Below are 6,450 nucleotides of genomic sequence, written 5' to 3'. Positions count from 1 at the left end.
TGCAATAAACATTAAAAGATGCTTTTTAGCAACATGGAACAAGGACGCTAGAGCATTGGGCTATTTTATGGTGCTCTAGATTCCTCTCCCTAAGGACTTATCTATAAGTGATCATCCGGGACTTACAGTACAACTGTGAGGGCTACATGGCTCTAGCTTTAGCTTAGTATGAGGACCTTTTCTAGCTTGTTAAAGGTTACCTTTATTGGCGTAAGAATGGTTTGCCGAATCAGGTATAGAACAGCCTCTACTCTTATGTGTATAGCCTTGATAGAATTGTGCCATTCGATAGGGGGGTTCCTATATCTATTTGTCGAGTGAATCTAATGGCCCTAACTTTTTAGACGAACCTTTGAAAGGCTTCATAGTGAACCCTATCGACCTTCCTTGGTAGTGGGTCAAGAGGCTGATCACCTCGGGTGAAAGGGTAAATCACGACTTATAGTGAAAGTGTACAACCTCTGTAGAGTGTAAAACTGGTATATCAGCCATGCTCATGATCACGAGCGGCCTTGGAACCCTTATGGAATAGATGATGAACACTGATGAAACTGATGATAAAGATGCTCACTAATGATTACTATTTATGCTATTCATTATTCATGTTTACCTGATCATGTGTTTATGGGCTTGTGATAAACTTGTTGCTACTCAATTGCTAAAAGATGACTCATTAAAAGCTAATCGCAATTAAACTAGTGTCAGCCTTTTGAGCCTCATGAACCCCATGTTATATTTGTTGAGTAGGACATGTACTTATGCTTGCTTTAATTTTTAAATCTTTGGAAAAATCCTAGATGGGTACCAGATTGCTAGAGTTTAGAGGAATTAGGCTTGTGATCAACCAGTCAGTTGTCCCTGTGGATTTGGAGTCTTCGCCTAAGATCAGAGTTGTCTTTACGCTGTTTGCTATCTAAGGTTATATTCTATATACTAAGTACGTTATATATTGAGCATTGTTTATTGATATTTCCCTTATTTGTAGCTATATGTGAGATTTGACTTCCTGGACTCACATATGGTGTGTATCTAGTTTTGTTCTTAAAACCGGGTGCTACTTTAGAGAGCATTTTTAGTTTGTTACCTTCAAAAACTTTTAATTTGTATGTTTCTTTCAAAGTTTTGAAAAGTAATGTTGTCGCGGATCCATGTATGAGCTCCTATACTAGCTATGGTAGAACCTCTCAAATTATATGGCCCACATGCACCTATCATTGTCCTAAGGACCTCTGACTGCTATACATAAGAGCCAGATAACTCCAGGTAGTCTATCGGGTGTCCTCGAGGAACCCCGAATCATCCACATTTTACAACTCATACAAGATCAACCATGGAGTTACCACAACATTATAACATTTAGTACAAAAATATTTTACATCAAAGTGTGGAAGACTTATAACATTAGTTTATAAAACATATTCTGGTCAAAATGTAACTTAAGTTCTAGAAGGTGCGTAGGAATACAAAAGCCACTTAGGTAAAGCACCAAAGGTAGAAGAGACAACCAGATCATGTCGAGCCCACCGACATGACCTTGATTAGAAGCATAAGTCTGAACCTACAATAGGGGTTAACAAACCTTAAGTACTTGAGGGTACTCAACAAGTCTTACCCGACTAGAAGAAAAGACTCCTAGGGTATGTAGGTTTAAGGGAAAGTTTGAAGCAAGAGTAACTTTTGCAGAAAAGCATACTATAAGTGGATCCTTACTTTAAAAGTTTTAGCTTTGTATTGAGCTATTAGTAGTATCTAGATTGCACCTGTTCTACATCAATCACTTCATTAATCACATCATCTCATCTCATAATTAGAAGTAACCATGTTTCATTAATTAACTATGATGTATGGTCAGAGGGTTGAGTCTCCATAACCGAGGAGCAACGATGATTCGAATCGATTAAGCCCAACTGGAGTTTCCTTACCACACGACATATGCAAGTCTCGAACCTACTTATATCAACCTTCACTTGGATCCTCCAAAACATGAATTAGTCTACGCTACCTAAGAGCACAGTACTCCACCTCCCTGTGCCATTCCTTGATGAATTCATAGGATGTGTACATGCTACTTCCACCATCTCCCATGCCCAGTGCATAGTTATCTTTTCACATAATGGGATAGCTAATGTATCAGGCTTACTGGAGTATGTGGCCAGTACTACAAAGTCTCGACCACACGCAAGCCTACAATGAACGGTCCTTAATCAACACAGATAGGACAAGCATGACTAGGCAAACCTATCTGCCTAAGAACACTTACCATAACATCAAGTCCCACCTAGTCTCTAGTTAAATATTATCATTATGGTATTCTCACGACCCAAAAGCAGAGCTGAGAAGAACAAGGTATAACCTATTTCTTATGAATGATGAAATCATCATTCGACTTCTATCGAAGTCTAAGCATTACTAGTGTGTATGACTAAGGATTTTGAATACCAAGGTAATCATGCAGCAATGGTATTCAACCAACTCCAAATTTACTTAATGCATGTCTCACAAGACTTAAAGTGTAAAAAAGATTCGTAAAAACAGGAGAAGGGTTTATGCTCTGGGGCTTGTCTATGTTGCAGACAAGGTTAGATTTCAACAGAAGGACCCAGAGGTTAAACTTGGCACCAACACCACGGTGGATGGACCTTCTCCGAAACTTGATCAACACGGAACCTTCTCACTCTTTTATGCAATACACATAATGAATGATGCATAATTAATATGATGGAATGTATGCCATGATGCATGATGAAAGACACATAAGTGCATTACAGAACTCTAGCAAACTTAAGAAAGTTGAGTACAACTTTCCTTCACCAAGAACTAGGGTTAGTATTATAAAGCATTTTAGTTATTTAACTAATCAAGTTAATTAGTTAGTTATTAAGAAATAAATTGAACTAACATGGATCAACAAGAAGTGATTAACATTTTCCATAACTCATGATTATTATAAGGAACTCATAAACTAAACTAAATATTTAATAAAACCATTTTAATTATTATATAAACAAGTTGATTCAAAACATATCAAGCAAGTAATTAAATTGCCAAGAAACAATAGGGGTTTGGGTTTTCCAAGGTCCCAATCAAATTATAAAACACACCAAAGTCATTTAAGGATTTATATACATCATTTTGGTATTTATTAAATAAATAAAAGGTATTTCAACAGCACTTAAATTAATTAACCAGGTTAGAATTATCAAAATGGTACCAAACTTTTTGTGGAGGTAGATATTAACACATGACATATTCACAAAACAGTTTCAGCATCACATGATTAATATTTTTATCTATAAAAATCATACAACAAGCATTTTTCTATTAAAAGATGGAATTTTTAAGTATTCCAAAATTACTTATATTGACTAACTAATATTTTTCTTGATAGAGCCCGTCATAAAAAGGCTACACAAAAAGTTTCACATTTTTATCAAATTCTTGGAATTAGTTATGAATTTAACAAGATTCATCATAGAAAAACATTTTCTGAAAAAAACAAAAACCGCTGAAAATCATTTTTCACCCTAGCCTTAGCCAGCCCAGACATTGACGTGTGGGACCAAGTCGACAACAATGTGTGACCGCGCTGATCGTGGATGTGCCGCCTTTTGACCTGGTAGGTACTCATCACCGGCGAGGTCATCGGCGGTGGTAAGGGCACCTACGCCATTGCTGGTGACCTAGCGCATCATCTAAGGTTATCTATTGAGCGGGTAAGGCTTCACAGTGAGCTCGATGCTTGCCATGGCGACATGGTGGCATGGACTTATGCATCGACCATGTTAGAGATTGGTATGGATAAAACTATGGGGTCGGACAGTCATCAGGAGCTCACTGCAACTTCGTTTGGCTACTTGGTTGAGGCCAGGGACGCAATGGAGAGAACTACCGACGACTGAGAGCAGACTACGGTGGTGTGAACCTGGTGGTGAGGCGATGTTCCTGCATGACTTTCTCAGGTAACTATTGATGGTCACTAACACCCATTTTGACCATCAACATTCCACCAAAAAGCATGGTAAAGTGAGGTTTTGTTTATAATTCACCTAGTTCCAGTTGCGCTTATAGAATTATTTGTATGCAGTAAATATGGCAAATTTGGCCAAAATGGTGACAAACATGGACCAAGGAAGCAAGTGGATGTGGCAGGGCCACTTGGGCCCATAGGCCAGTGCTACCTGGCCCTACCAAGTGCCAACTTAAGCACTTTGCCACATCACTAATCCATGGGAGCCCCTCTAGAACCAATTGGATGCATTGATTTAAGTCAGTTCTAACCAAGGGTCATGATGGAGAGGCCATGGATCCCTAGGCCCATTCTCATAGGCTTGGAGCCTCTCCAACCCACTTACCTATCGAATTTTGACATGTGTTTCTTCTACAACCACCATTGGGAGCCAACCATCACCATTGGATCATAAGGCGGTGGAATGGAGGGCCAGCTGGTAGCCCCCTAGCGCTGCTCGATGCCCTAGGTGCTCCATCGACCTTGCCACTACCAACAAATACCCCTCCCCTCACTATACACTATAAATAGTGGGTGTGGAGCTCGATGGAGAAGTGCCCCATTCATTTCCAAGCTCTCCAAGCTTCTCTTTGCTTTCTAGCTTAGCATTGCTATATAGTAGTAGTCTAGTAGTGGAGTAGAGCAAGAGCGAAGCTTCTCAGAGTCTGGAAAGAGTTTTCTAGGTTTGGTATAGCTCCTTTGTAATTCTTTCATTTTTGTATTACTTTATTCAGTATTAATTTTAGTATGTTATTCTAGTATTGCTTGCTTTATTGCAAGTACTTAGTCATTAGTTTTCATCATTAGTGAGCTTAGGTGCTTGTTGTTTGGCAATAGTAGCATAGGTCATCTTATCATTAGTAGTCTTTCGTTAGTACCAGGTTCCACTATCTGGTTAGGGTGCTTTGATCTCATTTCATCGGAGCTCGGATCAAAGTAGTAAGTTTATAGATCAAGCGTGGTGCTTAGGCTATAGATTACCTGTGGATATGGCTAAGCCTCTAGATAGATTGTGGTAGGTGGCAAGTGGTGACAACCATGTCCATCCTCTGTATTCCACCATGATAGGTCTAGTTATTAAATCATAGGGCTCGTGGCAGACCTTGTCTATTTAACTCTCCTAGTTGGTAAGTGGGTTGTGCCCCGAAGTACTATCGCATTTCTCCTAGTTATTTGTTTACCCTTAGTTACTAGAAAGATATATCGCTCGCTCTCCCACCTAGCCATCTTTGGTTAGCATGTATTTAGTAGTTAGTATAGGTAGTTCACACTCATCCTTCACTATCATTCACCTTACCTAGGATCAACTCAAGCATAACTTTAACAAACCATAGTCCACTTATAAATTCTAGCCTTCCACCTTCCTATGGGATAAATTATAAATTTGACACTTGGTACTTATCAAGCTAAGTGCTACGCAATAGTTCTGTGTACTTGCAGAATTCCTATAATAGTCATTAAGAAATATCAACAAGCATTTCTAGCTGCTGTTACTAGGGAAGGCAACTAGCATTGAAATTATAAGGCTGAATTCATTAGCTAGGTTTTTGTTAGTTATCCTAAGTAGTTTATCCTTTTTTCCTCATATCCTATCACTACCCTACATGATCATGGGTGATAAGTCCATTCATGATTTTTCTTCACCCTCGACTGCTAATGTGGCCACCGAGCCTAATGTTATCAATGGGGACACTAACTTTGAGCTTAAGCCAGCGTTATTTACGATGGTTCAAGCTAGTTCATTTTGTGAGAAAGCCCACGAGGATGCAAATGCTCACCTCCAACATTTCTTGGAGATTTGTAGCACATTAACCATTAAGGGAGTGAGCCAAGAGGCTATACATCTTTGCCTTTTCCTCTTCGCTTTGTTAGGAAAGGCTAAGCAATGGTTTTACTCTAACCTCAATGCTGTAGATACCTAGGACAAGTGTTCCAACACTTTTCTAGTTAAGTTCTTCACCATGGGGAAGACTAATGCTCTGCGCAATAAAATCTCTAGTTTTCAACAACTAGCAGATGAGTCGATTCCTAAGGCTTGGGAACAAATGCAAGAGTATGTCTCTGCATGCCCACATAATGGCATGGAAGTCTAGCTTTTGATCCAAAACTTCTACCTTGGATTAGTGCCATTAGATAGGAGCCATTTAGATGCTGCTGGTGGTGGTGCATTCCTTTCGCTAAGTGTTGCAGATGCAAAGTCATTGATCGAGAAGATGGTCTCCAACCAAGGATGGAGCGATGATCGACTCCAACCTCATAAATGAGGTATGCATTCAATTAAAAAATTAACATGCTTATAGCTAAAATGGATCTACTCGCGAAATGAGTGGAACATTATGAGAAGGTGAGTGCCCAAGAGACACTCAAAACCATGGATTCCCACATGACTTGTGAAGTCTATGGAGATGTTGGACATTCGAGCAATTCCTACCCCGAAACCCAAG

The 6,450-nt window shown here is 39.3% G+C and overlaps 1 non-coding gene across 1 annotated transcript; it reads right to left on the bottom strand.

The window, feature by feature from the left end:
• Positions 1-5,980: 5,980 nt before the first annotated feature.
• Positions 5,981-6,089, bottom strand: LOC136541026 (small nucleolar RNA R71). The gene has a single exon (XR_010780138.1). It is a non-coding gene; the product is annotated as a small nucleolar RNA R71 (small nucleolar RNA).
• Positions 6,090-6,450: the final 361 nt, after the last annotated feature.

This window comes from Miscanthus floridulus, chromosome 2 (genome assembly GCF_019320115.1).
Source record: "Miscanthus floridulus cultivar M001 chromosome 2, ASM1932011v1, whole genome shotgun sequence".
Lineage (NCBI taxonomy): Eukaryota > Viridiplantae > Streptophyta > Magnoliopsida > Poales > Poaceae > Miscanthus > Miscanthus floridulus.
This window is presented reverse-complemented; position numbering and strand designations above follow the sequence as displayed.